The following is a 21,171-nucleotide window of genomic DNA, read 5'->3' as shown; positions in this document are numbered from 1 at the left end:
GTTCTGGCTGCACTATGATTCTGAAAAAAATCTGGAAATACATTGCTGATTGATAAGTATATTTCTTTGCATTTTATTCTTTTAGAGGTCTGCATTGTCTTACTTTTGCCTGACTGCATTATCTTATATATATTCTGGCATTCTTCTCTGTTTTTCACCTGTCCTGAAATGGCATTTTTTTCTGTTTCTCACCTGTCCTGAAACTGCTTCCACCCTATTCCTCTGGTGAAGTTCATATAACTGGTCTAACACCTTTTGTGTTATCTGTTGCTTCAAGGACTGCTGATTTAAAAAAAGCTTCTGTTTGTAAATTGCTGCATTCACTGTTAGAAACTCCTGGCGTTTTGTCTGCAGTGTGATTCTCAAACAATCTGGAAATATATAGCTGATTGATAAGTATATTTCTTGGCATTTTAACCTTTCAGAATTCTGCATTGTCTTAATTTTGCCTGACTGAATTATTTAATACTTTTTCTGGCATTGTTTTCTGTTTCTCATCTGTCCTGGAACTGCATCGTTTTCTGTTTCTCATCTGTCTTAAAACTGCTTCCCCCCTATTCCTGTGGTGAAGTTTATAAAACTGGTCTAACAGCTTTTGTGTTATCTGATTGCTTCAAGGATTGCTGATTAAAAAATAGTTTCTGTTCGTAAATTCCTGCATATACTTTTGAAAATTCCTGATGTTCTGGTGCAGAGTGATTCTCAAACAATCTGGAAATATATTGTTAATTTAAAAGTGTTTTCTTGGCATTTTAAGCTTTCAGAGTTCTACGTTGTCTTAACTTTGCCTGACTGAATTATTTTATATATTTTCTGGCATTCTTTTCTGTTTCTCATCTGTCTTGAAAGTGCATTGTTTTCTGTTTCTCATCTGTCCTGAAAATGCGTCCCCCCATTCCTGTGGTGAAGTTTATAAAACTGGTCTTACAGATTTTGTGTTTGATTGCTACAAGGTTTGTTGATTTAAAAATGGTTTCTGTTTGTAAATTCCTGCTTACACTGTTGGAAACTCCTGGTGATCTGGCTGCAGACTGATTCACAAACAATCTGGAAATATATTGCTGATTGATAAGTGTATTACTTGGCATTTTAACCTTTCAGAGTTTTGCATTGTCTTAATATTGCCTGACAGAATTATTTTATATATTTTCTGGCATTGCTTTCTGTTTCTCATCTGTCCCGAAACTGTATTGTTTTTATTTTCTCATTTGTCTTGAAACTGCGTCCCCCTTATTCCTGTGGTAAAATTTATAAAACTGGGCTAACAGCTTTTGTGTTATCTGATTGCTTCAAGGCTTGTTGATTTAAAAATAATTTTTGTTTGTTAATTCCTACATACACTGTTGTAAACTCCTGGTGTTCTGGCTGCACTGTGATTCTCAAACAATCTGGAAACATATCACTGATTTATAAGTATATTTCTTGGCATTTTAACCTTTCAGAGTTCTGCATTGTCTTACTTTTGCCTGACAGCATTATTTTATATGTTTTCTGGCATTGTTCTGTGTTTGTCATCTGTCCTGAAATGGCATTGTTTTCTTTTTCTCATCTGTCCTGAAACTGGTCTAACAACTTTTGTGTTGTCTGATTGCTACAAGTATTGCTGATTTGAAAAGAGTTTCTGTTTGTAAATTGCTGCATACACTGTTGGAAACGCCTGTATTTTTGGCTGCAGTGCGATTCTCAAACAATCTAGAAATTTATCACTGATTGACAAGTATATTTCTTGGCATTTTAACCTTTCAGATTTCTGCTTTGTCCTAAGTTTGTCTGACTGAATTATTTTATATTTTTTCTGGTATTGTATTCTTTTTCTTAATTGTCATGAAACTGCACTGTTTTCTGTTTGTCATCTGTCCTGAAACTGCTTCCACCCTATTCCTGTGGTGAAGTTTATAAAACTGGTCTAACAGCTTTTGATGTTGTCTGATTGCTTTAAGGATTGCTGATTTGAAAAAAAAAGTTTCTGTTTGTAAATTGCTGCATACACTGTTGAAAACTTTTGGTGTTTTGGCTGCAGTGTGATCCTCAAACAATATGTAAATATATTGCAAATTGAGAAGTATATTTCTTGGTATTTTAACCTTTCAGAGTTATGCATTGTCTTAATTTTGCCTTACTGAATTATTTTATATATTTTCTAGCATTGTTTTCTTTTTCTCAGCTGTCCTGAAACTGCTTCCCCCTATTCATGTTGTGAAGTTTTTGGTCTAACAGCTTGTTTGTTATTTGATTGCTTCATGGCTTGCTGATTTAAAAGTAGTTTCTGTTTGTAAATTCCTGCATGCACTGTTGGAAATTCCTGGTGTTCTGTCTGCAGTGTGATTCTCAAACAATATGGAAATATATCACTGATTCATAAGAATATTTATTTGCATTTTAACCTTTCAGAGTTCTGCATTGTATTAATTTTCCTTGCCTGAATTATTTTATATGTTTTTTGGCATTCTTTTCTGTTTCTCATCTGTCTTGAAACTGCATTGTTTTTTGTGCCTCATCTGTCCTGAAACTGTTTCCCCCTATTCCTGTGGTGAAGTTTATAAAACTGGTATAACAGCTTTTGTGTTATCTAATTGCTTCAAGGCTTGCTGTTTTAAAAATAGTTTCTGTTTGTAAATTCCTGCATTCACTGTTGAAAACTCCTGGTGTTCTGGCTGCACTATGATTCTGAAAAAAATCTGGAAATACATTGCTGATTGATAAGTATATTTCTTTGCATTTTATTCTTTTAGAGGTCTGCATTGTCTTACTTTTGCCTGACTGCATTATCTTATATATATTCTGGCATTCTTCTCTGTTTTTCATCTGTCCTGAAATGGCATTGTTTTCTGTTTCTCACCTGTCCTGAAACTGCTTCCACCCTATTCCTCTGGTGAAGTTCATATAACTGGTCTAACACCTTTTGTGTTATCTGTTGCTTCAAGGATTGCTGATTGAAAAAAAGCTTCTGTTTGTAAATTGCTGCATTCACTGTTAGAAACTCCTGGTGTTTTGTCTGCAGTGTGATTCTCAAACAATCTGGAAATATATAGCTGCTTGATAAGTATATTTCTTGGCATTTTAACCTTTCAGAATTCTGCATTGTCTTAATTTTGCCTGACTGAATTATTTAATACTTTTTCTGGCATTGTTTTCTGTTTCTCATCTGTCCTGGAACTGCATTGTTTTCTGTTTCTCATCTGTCTTAAAACTGCTTCCCCCCTATTCCTGTGGTGAAGTTTATAAAACTGGTCTAACAGCTTTTGTGTTATCTGATTGCTTCAAGGATTGCTGATTAAAAAATAGTTTCTGTTCGTAAATTCCTGCATATACTTTTGAAAATTCCTGATGTTCTGGTGCAGAGTGATTCTTAAACAATCTGGAAATATATCGTTAATTTAAAAGTGTTTTCTTGGCATTTTAAGCTTTCAGAGTTCTACGTTGTCTTAACTTTGCCTGACTGAATTATTTTATATATTTTCTGGCATTCTTTTCTGTTTCTCATCTGTCTTGAAAGTGCATTGTTTTCTGTTTCTCATCTGTCCTGAAACTGCGTCCCCCCATTCTTGTGGTGAAGTTTATAAAACTGGTCTTACAGATTTTGTGTTTGATTGCTACAAGGTTTGTTGATTTAAAAATGGTTTCTGTTTGTAAATTCCTGCTTACACTGTTGGAAACTCCTGGTGATCTGGCTGCAGACTGATTCTCAAATAATCTGGAAATATATTGCTGATTGATAAATGTATTTCTTGGCATTTTAACCTTTCAGAGTTTTGCATTGTCTTAATATTGCCTGACAGAATTATTTTATATATTTTCTGGCATTGCTTTCTGTTTCTCATCTGTCCCGAAACTGTATTGTTTTTGTTTTCTCATTTGTCTTGAAACTGCGTCCCCCTTATTCCTGTGGTGAAATTTATAAAACTGGGCTATCAGCTTTTGTGTTATCTGATTGCTTCAAGGCTTGTTGATTTAAAAATAATTTTTGTTTGTTAATTCCTACATACACTGTTGTAAACTCCTGGTGTTCTGGCTGCACTGTGATTCTCAAACAATCTGGAAATATATCGCTGATTGATAAGTATATTTCTTGGCATTTTAACCTTTCAGAGTTCTGCATTGTCTTACTTTTGCCTGACAGCATTATTTTATATGTTTTCTGGCATTGTTCTGTGTTTTTCATCTGTCCTGAAATGGCATTGTTTTCTTTTTCTCATCTATCCTGAAACTGGTCTAACAACTTTTGTGTTGTCTGATTGCTACAAGTATTGCTGATTTAAAAAGAGTTTCTGTTTGTAAATTGCTGCATACACTGTTGGAAACGCCTGTATTTTTGGCTGCAGTGCGATTCTCAAACAATCTAGAAATTTATCACTGATTGACAAGTATATTTCTTGGCATTTTAACCTTTCAGATTTCTGCATTGTCCTAAGTTTGTCTGACTGAATTATTTTATATTTTTTCTGGTATTGTATTCTTTTTCTTAATTGTCCTGAAACTGCACTGTTTTCTGTTTGTCATCTGTCCTGAAACTGCTTCCACCCTATTCCTGTGGTAAAGTTTATAAAACCGGTCTAACAGCTTTTGATGTTGTCTGATTGATTTAAGGATTGCTGATTTGAAAAAAAAAGTTTCTGTTTGTAAATTGCTGCATACACTGTTGAAAACTTTTGGTGTTTTGGCTGCAGTGTGATCCTCAAACAATATGTAAATATATCGCTAATTGAGAACTATATTTCTTGGTATTTTAACCTTTCAGAGTTATGCATTGTCTTCATTTTGCCTTACTGAATTATTTTATTTATTTTCTAGCATTGTTTTCTTTTTCTCAGCTGTCCTGAAACTGCTTCCCCCTATTCATGTTGTGAAGTTTTTGGTCTAACAGCTTGTTTGTTATTTGATTGCTTCATGGCTTGCTGATTTAAAAGTAGTTTCTGTTTGTAAATTCCTGCATGCACTGTTGGAAATTCCTGGTGTTCTGTCTGCAGTGTGATTCTCAAACAATATGGAAATATATCACTGATTCATAAGAATATTTATTTGCATTTTAACCTTTCAGAGTTCTGCATTGTATTAATTTTCCTTGCCTGAATTATTTTATATGTTTTTTGGCATTCTTTTCTGTTTCTCATCTGTCTTGAAACTGCATTGTTTTTTGTGCCTCATCTGTCCTGAAACTGTTTCCCCCTATTCCTGTGGTGAAGTTTATAAAACTGGTATAACAGCTTTTGTGTTATCTAATTGCTTCAAGGCTTGCTGTTTTAAAAATAGTTTCTGTTTGTAAATTCCTGCATTCACTGTTGAAAACTCCTGGTGTTCTGGCTGCACTATGATTCTGAAAAAAATCTGGAAATACATTGCTGATTGATAAGTATATTTCTTTGCATTTTATTCTTTTAGAGGTCTGCATTGTCTTACTTTTGCCTGACTGCATTATCTTATATATATTCTGGCATTCTTCTCTGTTTTTCATCTGTCCTGAAATGGCATTGTATACTGTTTCTCACCTGTCCTGAAACTGCTTCCACCCTATTCCTCTGGTGAAGTTCATATAACTGGTCTAACACCTTTTGTGTTATCTGTTGCTTCAAGGATTGCTGATTGAAAAAAAGCTTCTGTTTGTAAATTGCTGCATTCACTGTTAGAAACTCCTGGTGTTTTGTCTGCAGTGTGATTCTCAAACAATCTGGAAATATATAGCTGCTTGATAAGTATATTTCTTGGCATTTTAACCTTTCAGAATTCTGCATTGTCTTAATTTTGCCTGACTGAATTATTTAATACTTTTTCTGGCATTGTTTTCTGTTTCTCATCTGTCCTGGAACTGCATTGTTTTCTGTTTCTCATCTGTCTTAAAACTGCTTCCCCCCTATTCCTGTGGTGAAGTTTATAAAACTGGTCTAACAGCTTTTGTGTTATCTGATTGCTTCAAGGATTGCTGATTAAAAAATAGTTTCTGTTCGTAAATTCCTGCATATACTTTTGAAAATTCCTGATGTTCTGGTGCAGAGTGATTCTCAAACAATCTGGTAATATATCGTTAATTTAAAAGTGTTTTCTTGGCATTTTAAGCTTTCAGAGTTCTACGTTGTCTTAACTTTGCCTGACTGAATTATTTTATATATTTTCTGGCATTCTTTTCTGTTTCTCATCTGTCTTGAAAGTGCATTGTTTTCTGTTTCTCATCTGTCCTGAAACTGCGTCCCCCCATTCCTGTGGTGAAGTTTATAAAACTGGTCTTACAGATTTTGTGTTTGATTGCTACAAGGTTTGTTGATTTAAAAATGGTTTCTGTTTGTAAATTCCTGCTTACACTGTTGGAAACTCCTGGTGATCTGGCTGCAGACTGATTCTCAAACAATCTGGAAATATATTGCTGATTGATAAATGTATTTCTTGGCATTTTAACCTTTCAGAGTTTTGCATTGTCTTAATATTGCCTGACAGAATTATTTTATATATTTTCTGGCATTGCTTTCTGTTTCTCATCTGTCCCGAAACTGTATTGTTTTGTTTTCTCATTTGTCTTGAAACTTCGTCCCCTTATTCCTGTGGTGAAATTTATAAAACTGGGCTATCAGCTTTTGTGTTATCTGATTGCTTCAAGGCTTGTTGATTTAAAAATAATTTTTGTTTGTTAATTCCTACATACACTGTTGTAAACTCCTGGTGTTCTGGCTGCACTGTGATTCTCAAACAATCTGGAAATATATCGCTGATTGATAAGTATATTTCTTGGCATTTTAACCTTTCAGAGTTCTGCATTGTCTTACTTTTGCCTGACAGCATTATTTTATATGTTTTCTGGCATTGTTCTGTGTTTTTCATCTGTCCTGAAATGGCATTGTTTTCTTTTTCTCATCTATCCTGAAACTGGTCTAACAACTTTTGTGTTGTCTGATTGCTACAAGTATTGCTGATTTAAAAAGAGTTTCTGTTTGTAAATTGCTGCATACACTGTTGGAAACGCCTGTATTTTTGGCTGCAGTGCGATTCTCAAACAATCTAGAAATTTATCACTGATTGACAAGTATATTTCTTGGCATTTTAACCTTTCAGATTTCTGCATTGTCCTAAGTTTGTCTGACTGAATTATTTTATATTTTTTCTGGTATTGTATTCTTTTTCTTAATTGTCCTGAAACTGCACTGTTTTCTGTTTGTCATCTGTCCTGAAACTGCTTCCACCCTATTCCTGTGGTAAAGTTTATAAAACCGGTCTAACAGCTTTTGATGTTGTCTGATTGATTTAAGGATTGCTGATTTGAAAAAAAAAGTTTCTGTTTGTAAATTGCTGCATACACTGTTGAAAACTTTTGGTGTTTTGGCTGCAGTGTGATCCTCAAACAATATGTAAATATATCGCTAATTGAGAACTATATTTCTTGGTATTTTAACCTTTCAGAGTTATGCATTGTCTTCATTTTGCCTTACTGAATTATTTTCTATATTTTCTAGCATTGTTTTCTTTTTCTCAGCTGTCCTGAAACTGCATTTTTTTTCATTTTCTCATTTGTTTTGAAACTGCGTCTCCCCTATTCCTGTGAGGAAGTTTATAAAACTTGTCTAAAAGCTTCTGTGTTATCTAATTGCTTTAAGCTTTCAGAGTTCTACGTTGTCTTAACTTTGCCTGACTGAATTATTTTATATATTTTCTGGCATTCTTTTCTGTTTCTCATCTGTCTTGAAACTGCATTGTTTTTTGTGCCTCATCTGTCCTGAAACTGTTTCCCCCTATTCCTGTGGTGAAGTTCATAAAACTCGTATAACAGCTTTTGTGTTATCTCATTGCTTGAAGGCTTGCTGATTTAAAAATAGTTTCTGTTTGTAAATTCCTGCATTTACTGTTGAAAACTCCTGGTGTTTTGGCTGCACTATGATTCTGAAAAAAATCTGGAAATACATTGCTGATTGATAAGTATATTTCTTTGCATTTTATTCTTTCAGAGGTCTGCATTGTCTTACTTTTGCCTGACTGCATTATCTTATATATATTCTGGCATTCTTCTCTGTTTTTCATCTGTCCTGAAATGGCATTGTTTTCTGTTTCTCACCTGTCCTGAAACTGCTTCCACCCTATTCCTCTGGTGAAGTTCACAGAACTGGTCTAACAACTTTTGTGTTATCTGTTGCTTCAAGGATTGCTGATTTAAAAAAAGCTTCTGTTTGTAAATTGCTGCATTCACTGTTAGAAACTCCTGGTGTTTTGTCTGCAGTGTGATTCTCAAACAATCTGGAAATATATAGCTGATTGATAAGTATATTTCTTGGCATTTTAACCTTTCAGAATTCTGCATTGTCTTAATTTTGCCTGACTGTATTATTTAATACTATTTCTGGCATTGTTTTCTGTTTCTCATCTGTCATGGAACTGCATTGTTTTGTGTTTTTCATCTGTCCTAAAACTGCTTCCCCCCTATTCCTGTGGTGAAGTTTATAAAACTGGTCTAACAGCTTTTGTGTTATCTGATTGCTTCAAGGATTGCTGATTAAAAAATAGTTTCTCTTCGTAAATTCCTGCATACACTTTTGAAAATTCCTGATGTTCTGGCTGCAGAGTGATTCTCAAACAATCTGGAAATATATCGGTAATTTAAAAGTGTTTTCTTCGCATTTTAAGCTTTCAGAGTTCTTCTTTGTCTTAATTTTGCCTGACTGAATTATTTTATATATTTTCTGGCATTGTTTTCTGTTTCTCATCTGTCTTTAAACTGCATTGTTTTTTGTGCCTCATCTGTCCTGAAACTGTTTCCTCCTATTCCGTTGGTGAAGTTGATAAAACTGGTATAACAGCTTTTGTGTTATCTCATTGCTTCAAGGCTTGCTGATTTAAAAATAGTTTCTGTTTGTAAATTCCTGCATTCACTGTTGAAAATTCCTGATGTTCTGGCTGCAGAGTGATTCTCAAACAATCTGGAAATATATTGGTAATTTAAAATTGTTTTCTTGGCGTTTTAAGCTTTCAGAGTTCTGCATTGTCTTAATTTTGCCTGACTAAATTATTTTATATATTTTCTGGCATTGTTTTCTGTTTCTCATCTGTCCTGCAACTGCATTGTTTTCTTTTTCTCATCTGTCCTGAAACTGCTTCCCCCCTATTCCTGTGGTAAAGTTTATAAAACTGGTCTAACAGCTTTTTTGTTATCTGATTGCTTCAAGGATTGCTGATTAAAAAATAGTTTCTGTTTGTAAATTTCTACATACACTGTTGGAAATTCTTGGGGTTCTGGCTACAGTGTGATTCTCAAACAATCTGGAAATTAAACGCTGATTGAAAAGTGTATTTTTTTGCATTTTAAACTTTCAGAGTTCTGCTTTGTCTTATTTGGCCTGACTGCCTTATTTTATATATTTTCTGGCATTGTTCTCTATTTCTCATCTGTCCTGAAATGGCATTGCTTTCTGTTTCTCATCTGTCCTGAAACTGCTTCCCCCCTTTTCCTGGGGTGAAGTTTTTAAAACTGGTCTAACCGCTTTTGCACTATCTGATTGCTTCAGGGCTTGATTATTTAAAAATAGTTTCTGTTTGTAAATTCCTGCATACACTGTTGAAAACTCCTGATGTTCTGGCTGTACTATGATTCTCAAACAATCTTGAAATATATCGCTGATTATCAGTATATTGCTTGGCATTTTAACCTTTCAGAGTTCTGCTTTGTCTTAATCTTGTCTGACTTAATTATTTTATATATTTTCTGGCATTCTTTTCTGTTTCTCATCTGTCTTGAAACTGCAGTGTTTTCTGTTTCTCATCTGTCCTGAAAATGCTTCTGCCCTATTCCTCTGGTGAAGTTTTTAAAACTGGACTAGCAGCTTTTGTGTTATCTCATTGTTTCAAGGCTTGCTGATTTAAAAATAGTTTCTGTTTGTAAATTCCTGTATACACTGTTGAAAACTCCAGTCTTTTTGGCTACAGTGTGATTCTCAAACAATCTGGAAATATATCAATAATTGGAGTATATTTCTTGGCATTTTAACCTTTCAGAGTTCTGCATTGTCTTAATTTTGCCTTACTGAATTATTTTGTATATTTTCTAGCATTGTTTTCTGTTTCTCATCTGTCCTAAAACTGCTTTGTTTTCTTTTACGCATCTGTCCTGAAACTGCTTCTCTCCTATTCCTGTGGTAAAGTTTATAAAACTTGTATAACAGCTTTTGTGTTATCTGATTGCTTCAAAGCTTCCTGATGTAAAAATAGTTTCTGTTTGTTAATTCCTGCATACACTGTTGCAAACTCCTGTTGTTCTGGCTGCAGTGTGATTCTCAAACAATCTGGAAATATTTTGCTGATTGATAAGTATATGTCTTGGCATTTTAACCTTTCTGAGTCTTGCATTGTCTTACTTTTGCCTGACTGCATTATTTTATATGTTTTCTGGCATTGTTCTGTGTTTCTCATCTGTCCTGAAATGGCATTGTTTTCTTTTTCTCATCTGTCCTGAACCTGCTTCCACCCTCTTCCTGTGGTGAAGTTTATAATACTGGTCTAACAGCTTTTATGTTATCTGATTGCTTCATAGCTTGGTGATTTAAAAATAGTTTCTGTTTGTAAATTCCTACATACACTGCATACACTGTTGGAAACTCCTGGTGTTCTGGCTGCAGTGTGATTCTCAAACAATCTGTAAATATATCGTTGATTGATAAGTATATGTCTTAGCATTTTAACCTTTCATAGTTCTGCACTGTCTTAATTTTGCCTGACTGAATTATTTTATATATTTTTAGGCATTGCTTTCTGTATCTCACCTGTCCTGAAACGGCATTGTTTTCTGTTTCTCATCTGCCCTGAAACAGCTACCACTTATTCCTGTATTAAAGTTTATAAAACTGGTATAACAGCTTATGCGTTATCTGTTTTCTTTAAGGCTAGATGATTTAAAAATAGTTTCTGTTTGTAAATTCCTAGATACACTGGTGGAAATATAGTTTCTGTTTGTAAATGTCTGTGTACACTGTTGGAAACTCCTGGTGTTCTGGCTGCAGTGTGATTCTCAAACAATCTGGAAATATATCACTGATTGATCAGTATATTTCTCGGCATTTTAACCTTTGAGAGTTCTGCATTGTCTTAATTTTGCCTGACTGAATTATTTTATATATTTTCTGGCATTGTTTTCTATTTCTCATCTGTCCTGAAACTGCATTTTTTTTCCATTTCTTATCTGTCCAGAAACTGCTTCCCTTATATTCCTGTGGTGACGTTTATAAAACTCATCTAGCAGCTATTGTGTTATCAGATTGCTTTAAGGCTTGCTGCTTTAAAAATTGTTTCTGTTTATAAACTCCTGCATACACTGTTGGAAACTCCTGGTGTTCTGGCCGCAGTGTGACTCTCAAACAATCTGGAACTATATCACTAATTCATAGGTATATTTCTTGGCATTTTTACCTTTCAGAGTTCTACATTGTCTTAATTTTGCCTGAATGAATTATTTTATATATTTTCTGACATTGTTTTCTGTTTCTTCATCTGTCCTGACACTGCTTCCTCCTATTCCTGTGGTGAAGTTTATAAAACTCGTCTAACAGCTTTTATGTTATCTGTTTGCTTCAAGGCTTGCTAATTTAAAAATAGTTTCTGTTTGTAAATTCTTGCATACACTGTTGGAAACTCCTGGTATTCTGGCTGCAGTGTGATTCTCAAACAATATGCAAATATATAGCTGATTGATAAGTATATTTCTCGTCATTTTGACCTTTCAGAGTTCTGCATTGTCTTAATTTTCCCTGAATGAATTATTTTATATATTTTCTTGCATTGTTTTCTTTTTCTCATCTGTCCTGAAACTGCTTCCCTTATATTCCTGTGGTGAAGTTTCAAAAATTTCGTCTAACAGCTATTGTGTTATCAGATTGCTTTAAGGCTTGCTAATTTAAAAATAGTTTCTGTTTATAAATTCCTGCATACACTGTTGGAAACTCCTAGTCTTCTGGCTGAAGTGTGATTCTCAAACATTTTGCAAATATATAGCTGATTGATAAGTATATTTTGTTGGCATTTTTACCTTGCAGAGTTCTGTATTGTCTTAATTTTGCCTGAATGAATTATTTTATTTATTTTCTGGCATTGTTTTCTGTTTCTCATCTGCCCTGAAACTGCTACCCCTTATTCCTGTGTTGAAGTTTATAAAACTGGTATAACAGCTTATGCGTTATCTGTTTGCTTCAAAACTAGTTGATTTAAAAATAGTTTATGTTTGTAAATTCCTGCATACACTGTTGGAAACTTCTGGTGTTCTGGCTGCATTGTGATTCTCAAACAATCTGGAAATATATCGCTAATTGAGAAGTATATTTCTTGGCATTTTAACCTTTCAAAGTTCTGCTTTGTCTTAATTTTGCCTTACTGAATTATTTTATATAATTTCTGGCATTGTTTTCTATTTCCCATCTGTCCTGAAACTGCCTGTTTTCTGTTTCTCATCTGTCCAGAAACTGCTTCCCCCCCATACTCCTGTGGTGAAGTTTATAAAACTCGTCTAACGGCTTTTGTGTTATCTGATTGCTTCAAGGCCTGCTGATTTAAAAATAGTTTCTGTATGTAAATTCCTGCGTACACTGTTGGAAACTCCTGGTGTTCTGGCTACAGTGTGATTTTCAAATAATCTGGAAATATATCACTGACTGATAATTAAACTTCTTGGCATTTTATCCTGTCTTATTTTTGCCTGAATGAATGATTTAATATATTTTCTGTCATTGTTTTCTGTTTCTCATCTGTCTTAAAACTGCTTCCTCCTATTCCTGTGGTGAAGTTTATAAAACTGGTCTAACAGCTTTTGTTTTATCTGATTGCTTCAAGGCTTGCTAATTTAAAAATAGTTTCTGTTTCTAAATTCTTGCATACACTGTTGGATCCTCCTGGTGTTCTGGCTGCAGTGTGAGTCTAAATCAATCTGGAAATATATCGCTGATTGATAAGTATATTGCTTGGCATTTTAACCTTTCAGAATTCTGCATTGTCTTAATTTTGCCTGACTGAAAATTGTTATATATTTTCCTGCATTGTATTCTTTTTTTCATCTGGCCTGAAACTGCATTTTTTCTGTTTTTCATCTGTCCTGAAACTGCTTCCCCCTATTCCTGTGGTGAAGTTTATAAAACGTATTACAGCTTTTATGTTATCTGATTGCTTCAAGACTTGCTGATATAAAAATAGCTTCTGTTTCTAAATGCCTGCATACACTGTTGGAAAGTCCTTGTGTTCTGGATGAAGTGTGATTCTTAAACAATCTGGAAATATATCGCTGATTTGTACATTTATTTCTTGGCAATTTAACCCTTCAGAGTCCTGCATTGACTTATATTTGCCTGACTGAATTATTTTATATATTTACTGTCATTGTTTTCCTTTTTCTCATCTATCCTGAAACTGCTTGTTTTTTGTTTCTCATCTGTCCTGAAACTGCTCCCCCCCTATTGCTGTGGCGAAGTTATAAAACTGGTCTAACAGCTTTTGTGTTATCTGATTTTTTCAAGGCTTGCTGATTTAAAAACAGTTTCTGTTTGTAAATTTTTGCTTACACTGTTGGAATCTCCTGGTGTTCTGGCTGAAGTGTGATTCTCAAACAATCTGGAAATATATCGCTGATTGATAAGTTTATTTCTTGGCATTTTAACCTTTCAGAGTCCTGCATTGTTTTAATTTTGCCTGGCTGAATTATTTTATACATTTTCTGGCATTATTTTCTTTTCCTATCTGTCCTGAAACTATTCCCCCCATCTTATTTTTGTGGTGGTGTTATAGTTGGTGGCTTTGCAGTTGCCCACTCCTACTGTAAATTTGATCTTGGACACCCCTCCCAGTCTGGTGTTCACTCTACTTAATACAGAGAGAACATTTAAGAAGGCCAACCCACTTAATTTCATAACCTTTAATTTTTCTTCTGCTTCTTCTTCATCTGTCTTTGCTCTTTACTAAAAAAAATTTGCACTTTATTTTGCTTTTGCCTCTTCTTAAAAATACTTAATTGTGTTTATTCTGCTCTGTTTATTTCTGCTTTGTAGTAGCCTGATTATATTGTAACTGTTACTCTAAGCCTTTTGGTTTAAGCACTTGGGCTCCAGACCAGTTGTTTTACATTAAAAATGTTTGTGGTTTGCACTGTTGTGGCAGGACAGGTAGCTTACATCCCTCTAAGTTGGGAATTGCTGATTGAAGGCTCAGTGTCTGTTATTCTAAAAGTGTATTAGTTCTGGTTAAAGCACTTGGGCTTCAGGCCAGTTATTTTTCATTAAGAAAGGTTGTGGTTTGCACTCTTGTGGGAGGAGAGGGTAGATTCTTCCCTTCTGAGCTGGGAATTTCTGGTTAAAGGCTTATTGTGCCTGCTTATTTGAACTGTTTCTTTCTGAAACTGGTGCAGCTTAGTTGCTGAAGCATAGACTAAATTCATACCTGGTGAATCCAACTTTGTTTGTATAACTTGAGCACTAATCCAGATTGTCTTTTTTTGGAGAAGGTTCCCCTGCACCCTAGTGGCACAAGTGTGCTTTATGCATCACCGCTTAGCCAGGGTTAAACTATTCCCAGCGCCATAAAGTCTGTTCTTCAAATTTTCCCTTAGAACAAGCAAGTTTTTTAGTTTTAGCACTAAAATTTGTTTCTTTGAGCTTAGCACTTGTTCAGAACTCATTGCAAGCACTAAATAAGCTACAAATTACTACAGCACTCAACTTTCCTCACTTGTCTAGAGGAAAACAGTTTTTAGTACTTAATAAATAAGCACCTATCCAGGCATGTCTAAGGCTCAGCTCCCGGTATTTTCTCCTGTCTGCGTTCTATGTGATGAATCCGGGCATCTTTGGACAATGCAGCAATTGCCTCATGTACACAGACAACCCTCTCCTCCTACCACCCAACACTACAACCTGTGAGAGATGCACTTATATAGCCAAACTGGAAGCAAAGCTCTCTTCATTCAAGACTAGACTAGATAGTCAGGAGGAGAAGGTAAGAATTTGCACCACACCACACTCATCACACAGTCCCTCAAAACCTACACAACCAAAACACACACATAGAAACATGAAACACACACCTACATTAATGGAGGCTCTCAATAAAAATCTACTCAAGTAACAGTGACCTCCAGAGCAGAAACACAAGCAACCTCCACCCTACAACACAACCCAAATGACACATAGCCCACAAACTCAGTGTGGCCCTCAACTACAGCCCATAAGGCATAACAACGTATCCAACACTCTAGTCATAGGTGACTCTATAGTCAGGCACACTGATGTTCCACTCACCAGGCTAAACAAGGAGAAAGTTACTGTCAGTTGCCTGTTGGGTGCCAGGATCCACCACATAATGCACATACTCAGGTCACTCCACAACAAGTACAAATATGACTCTGTCATTGTCCATGTTGGTGCGAATGACCTGAGACGTACCTCCCTGGACTATATTAAAAGAGACATGGAGGAGCTCTCCGATCTGTATTCCAGGCAGGTATGACTAGCCCTGAGTAGCATCCTGCCATCACCCAGAATGATACCACAATACAAGGACAAAATGATTGACTTCAACAAATGGCTAAGCTTCTGGTGTCATTCTAAGGGGATCCAGCATCTGTCTGCCTGGGATGACATGATCGACAGATCCAAATTGTAACTTGATACAGATCCCCCACCATGCCCCAGGATTCCCACTCCTCATTTCTTGATACACTGGAAAATATTAGGGTGCAACACAACACCCTATTAATGGGCGATTTCAACTACCCCACCATTAACTGGGAAAATACTCATGTACCAATTCTTTTGCTCAATTTTTTCTGGAATTCATAAATTCCAGTGCCTTGGATCAACTTATCCACACCCCCACCAGGGGCAGCAATATCGTAGACCTGGTCATTGCCAACATGGACGACTGGTGTTCCACACCAGAGGTCAATTCCTCGTTGGTCAGATCCGACCCCAAACTAATCACCCTAGACATCAACATCCCGCCCCCACCCCCCATTAGGGAAACCACCATAAAAAATTTCTCCAAAGCCAACTTCGCACTTCTTAAGACAGAAGTGGCAAACTTCCCGACACCCATGCAGACGGACAATAGAGGTACGGCTGCTGAATCCTACACAAATGCACTTTATAAGCACTTACATGAGTGCATGGATCATGCTATCCCTAACAGAACCAAGGTGCTATTCTCCAAAAAAAAGAAGCCAATCTGGTGGTCCCCTGCCATAAACAAACACTACAACAGAAGAAAGAAACTGTTGCAAAAAAGGGTAAAATCCCATGATTGGAGGAACTCCCTGGTCAGCCTCAGTAAGAAGCTGAGATCCCTCATAAAATCCTCCAAAGCTAGTTGCGAAAACAAAATCGCCACTGATTCTAAAGACAACCACAAAGCATTCTGCAGATATGTCAAGAATCTTAATGGCAACACTCAGATCTGCTCTGAGTTACAGCACAATGGCACTAAATATACAGACCCAACTGATATTGCCAACATCCTGGCAGATAGGTTCAGTGCTAACTTTACCCCCTCTCACCCCCTAAAGGGCCCATCTCTATACCAGAAGAATGCAAATTTCCTGTAATCATGGCTGCACAGATAAAAAACACACTCTCCAAAGCCAAGAACACAGCATCCATGGGATCTGACAACATCCCAGGCTGCATTCTACATGAACTGCAGAATGAATTGGCACCTCACCTAAGCACTATGTTCAATCATAGCCTCATCTCAGGCTTTGTGCCCACTGAATGGTGCACAGCAATGGTTATCCCACTCCACAAAGGGGAGCCACCACGGACCCTTGGAACTACAGCCCCATTTGCCTAATGAGCCTGGTTTGCAAGGCCATGGAACTTATCATCATGGATCTTACACACAAAGACATTGGTAATCTTCAAACTCTGGACCCCACCCAGTTTGGGTTTGTAAAAGGCAGATCCTGTCTCCTAAATCTGATAGACTTCTTTGAAGCAATCACCAAAGCCATAGATGAGGGTAAGGTGGTTCACACAGCCTATCTAGATCCCGCCAAAGCTTTTGACACCATCCCCCACTCTGGAGTTATAGGTAAACTCACTAAACTAGGTATAAATCCCTATGTCACAAGATGGGTTGCTAACTGGCTCACTGACAGAACCCACACTGTGACAGTAGAAGACTCCAAATCCAACTTCAGACCAGTGACAAGTGGAGTACCACAGGGTTCAGTCCTGGGTCCTCTCCTGTTTGGCATCTATTTTTCTGAAGTACAGGCTAACACAGAATGTCTTTCGCTAATGAAGTTTGCAGATGATTGCAAACTAGGAGCCATAATCGAAACTCCTAATGATGTGGACATCCTACAAAAGGGCCTCATGGAGACAGATGCCTGGTGTCAAAGCCATGGCCTCAAGCTCAATGCCAAAAGGTGCATTGTCATCCCTTTTGGTAAAAACTCTGTACCCATGAGCTACCAGATAGGTGGTAGTTTACTTAACACCAAAAGTGTGATAAAAGATCTTGGGACACAGGTGGACAGTGGTCTCTCCTTTGATAATCACATTGCCACAATAGTCAGGAAATCTTTCTACATGGCACACCTCATCACAGAAGGTTTCTCATCCAGGAAAAAAGAGGTCATTATTCCGCTCTTCTCATCACTCATTAGACCCATTATAGAGTACAACGCCCCTTTTGGTATATACCTCACAAGACATCTACAACAACTGGAAAGGCCACAGAAATACCTCACAAAGCAGATTACCAGCCTCAAACAGATTCCCTATGCAGACGGTCTCAAAAAACTCTAGCTTTACTCCGTCACATATTGCCTACTCAGAGGTGATCTCTGCCTAACATACAAAGCTATGTCAAACCCAGAGCTGTTGGACATGCTCCACTTAAAGAAATCCCAATCCCTCTGAGCTACATGCTCTTGGGACCTAAACCTTGTCACTACAATAAACAGAACATGCTGGAGGGATACATTCCTGTCCCAGAGACTTCCCATCCTCTGGAACAAACTACCTATCTGTATCAAACAAAGCTTGTCATTAGCACTCTTCAAGAAAAATCTTGATGATTGGATGGGAAAAAGGAAATTCACCCTGGGGATCACCTTTGTGGCGCTTGGCAGGAGCACAAGAAAATAATTTTCTTGGGTGGTGAAAGCCAGGGTACCTTTTTGGCTAGGGTTATATAGGCCTAAGGGCCAGTAACATAGTATCTACCTATGAATAAAATACAGTTGTCAGTATAATTCATGTTTTAATAAAATATTATTGTACTCAATCCATCTGTTGTTACATGTAACTATTTCAATAATAAAAATATAAATTTATTAAAAGTTTTTCATAGTTCAGCATGTCTCGCCAAGACATTGTTGCTATCTTTCTTTCTGATTACATATATATGTTGATATATTTTCTTTCCTAATGGTCCATGGTTTTCACCCTTATAAAATGCTGAGCATGTGGCAATATATACAGCTCCAGACATATGGCAATTGTATCTATAGTGGATATAAGTGTACACACCCTTGTTAAAATGCCAGGTTTTTGTAATATAAAAAAATGAGACCACAATAAATCTTTTCAAAAAAATTCCTACTTTTAATATGACCTATAATCTGTACAATTCAATTGAAAAGCAAACAAATTTGTTAAGGGAAAAAATATAAAAAATAAAAAACATACAATAAGCTGTTTGCATAAGTGTGCACACCCTTAAACTAATACTTTGTTGAACTACCTTTTGATTTAATTACAGCATTCAGACATCTTGGGTACTCACCTGCCATCAATTAAAGAGACTCTGATTAACAAATCCACACACAAGCGAGCAGGAACACAATCAGAGACCACTTCGTAAAATAAGCTGGTATTTAATAAATCCAAATGAAATGTTAGCGCTTTCGGCTAAAACAATATTTAGCCTTCTTCAGACAAACAGCGGAATGTTAAATATCATTGCTTAAAATACAATGGTAAAACCAATTAGAAAAGAGTGCATTCGTCTATTAATTATTGCCATGGTTACCTTAAAACAGAATTGCACGTAAATATAAACATTAAATGGTATTACATGAAATAAAACACTAGAAAAGTGTCACAACTTGGGGATGATAGATCCCGTGTATTGAAAAATATAACAGTTTTAAAATGAGAAATACATGAGTTGCTCATCACTTATGTTTTGTCTGCAGCCAAATTCATAAACAAAACGTTTTAAACGCTGAAGAAGCCTAAGGGTGAAAGCGCTTGCCGTTCTGACTGTTTTTGAATAAATTCAGTTTTAAATACATCTTTTGACTAGTATTTGTCGTGGTGCATCATCGGTGAAGTGAAAACTGCCTTTGTTTCGTTTGTATTCAGTGGTTTTGCATCTTTTGGAGACCTTTTGCTGTTGCATGGATTGCTGAATTGTGTTAGAGGGAGAATCGCTTGGTAAGGATAAGCGAACCTTGATTACGCACCAGCACTATTTAAATTTGGCGCCATTTGGGTGCCGTTCTGCCATATAGCTTCCTCACTGCTTACATTACTTTAACTGAATCATAGAAGGAAGCGATTTGAGCTGCCAGTATTTGTTTACCCATTTTAAATAATAAAATATTGTTTAATCATTGTTTAATAAATTTGTTGGGATGATACACCTTGCCTTTTGGATTCATTTTTAGTGATTTTTTGGAGGAAGAATATTGGAACTGGACATTTTTGGTGTTTATGTCTACACCCAAAAGAGAGAAAGAAGGAATAACCTATATACATACATTTGGCTTCTCTGGATTGATTTAAATGTAAACAGCAGCTACTGGCAGTCAGAGACATGAAAAATATTGGACTACAAATAAGGAGAACAACACAACATTTTAAAATATTGATCAGGAAGTTTATTTAAAAGTTCATTTCTTGTACATGCCAGGTGCAGTTGCCGGTTGTAGCAGAATCTTAGTGTTGCATGAAGCCTTGCATCTGCAAAAAAGCACAAAGAAAGGAAGCAACTCAGTATTACTCATTTCAGTATTGTAGCTTCTTTGGATGATTTTCTTATTTTGTCTATTTATATTTAATGAGGAGTTTTTAGTGAAGGTTAACCTGCATTATTTTTTAGCCATTTCTGCAATTACTTCAAAACTGATTGCAATAACCTTATGTTACTTTTCAGAAGAACATGGGTCCCCTGTCCACCTTACTCATGCAGGCTGACCCTGCACCTGACCCTAAAATTAAACCTACACAATAACTTAAGAAAACCCATTCTCCTAGCAGTACCACTACACACCACTTAAACACATATACACACACCATTAAATATGCACAATACTACATCTCTCTCCATAATCTAATCCTTACTCTAAACCTAACAATCACTGGCATACACACTCAAAAACATTCAACAGCAGTGCATTGAACAAATTGCCTTCAACAAACTCACGCACGCACTCCAAAACACACACACACACACACACACACACACACACACACACACACACACACACACACACACACACACACACACACACACACTAAACATTTCCCCTTACCTAACCCTTACTCTAACCTGCAAATACTCACACATGCAATCACATACAAACATGCACACACAGCTATATCTATCCCCTTTACCTAGCCCTTACTTTAACCCTAACCAGCAAACATTCCCTCACACACAATACAAAATCTCAGGCTAACCCTAAAAAAAAACACTCACATATTGCCAGAGAAACCAACTTACATAAACACAAAAAATCTTCTAATTTCCTGCTTACAATTTGAAATATACTTGACAATGAGTACATTTTATCTGTTTATGCACCTAAACACACTGTTGAAGAAATTGCTGTTTGACAGAGTGTCTGACAACCATTTACACACACACACACACACACACACACACACACACACACACACACACACACACACACACACACACACACCCCACACACACACACACTGTCTTGTCTGTGTTGTGCATGATTGCTGAGTTATTTCCAAAACATGAATTGTGGTAATGACTCTGTGGTGGGTCCTCTCTTTTTTGACATGTACTTCTCAGATGTCATAGTCAATGTCAAGGGTCTCTGGTTGACCATGTTTGCAGATGATTGTAAACTAGACGTAATCACAGAATCCTGCTAAGACACTAACATCCTACAGGAAGGACTAACACAGACAAATGACTGGTGCCAAAGACATGGCTTAAAACTCAGTGCCAAGAAATGCATAACAGTACCCTTTG

The 21,171-nt window shown here is 36.3% G+C and overlaps 1 protein-coding gene across 1 annotated transcript in view; it reads right to left on the bottom strand.

Annotated features, from left to right (window-relative positions):
• Positions 1-19,793: 19,793 nt before the first annotated feature.
• Positions 19,794-21,171, bottom strand: part of LOC122800845 — a 978,865-nt gene continuing 977,487 nt past the window's right edge. Inside the window, exon 10 of the mRNA XM_044070198.1 lies at positions 19,794-19,904. The gene's annotated coding sequence lies outside the window, so the exon portion shown is untranslated. The remainder of the gene's footprint in view (positions 19,905-21,171) is intronic.

The sequence above is a fragment of the Protopterus annectens genome, chromosome 1.part0, assembly GCF_019279795.1.
Source record: "Protopterus annectens isolate FY-2018-M chromosome 1.part0, PAN1.0, whole genome shotgun sequence".
Lineage (NCBI taxonomy): Eukaryota > Metazoa > Chordata > Ceratodontiformes > Protopteridae > Protopterus > Protopterus annectens.
The sequence above is the reverse complement of the archived record's forward strand: the minus strand, read 5'-3'. Positions and strand labels throughout refer to the sequence as shown.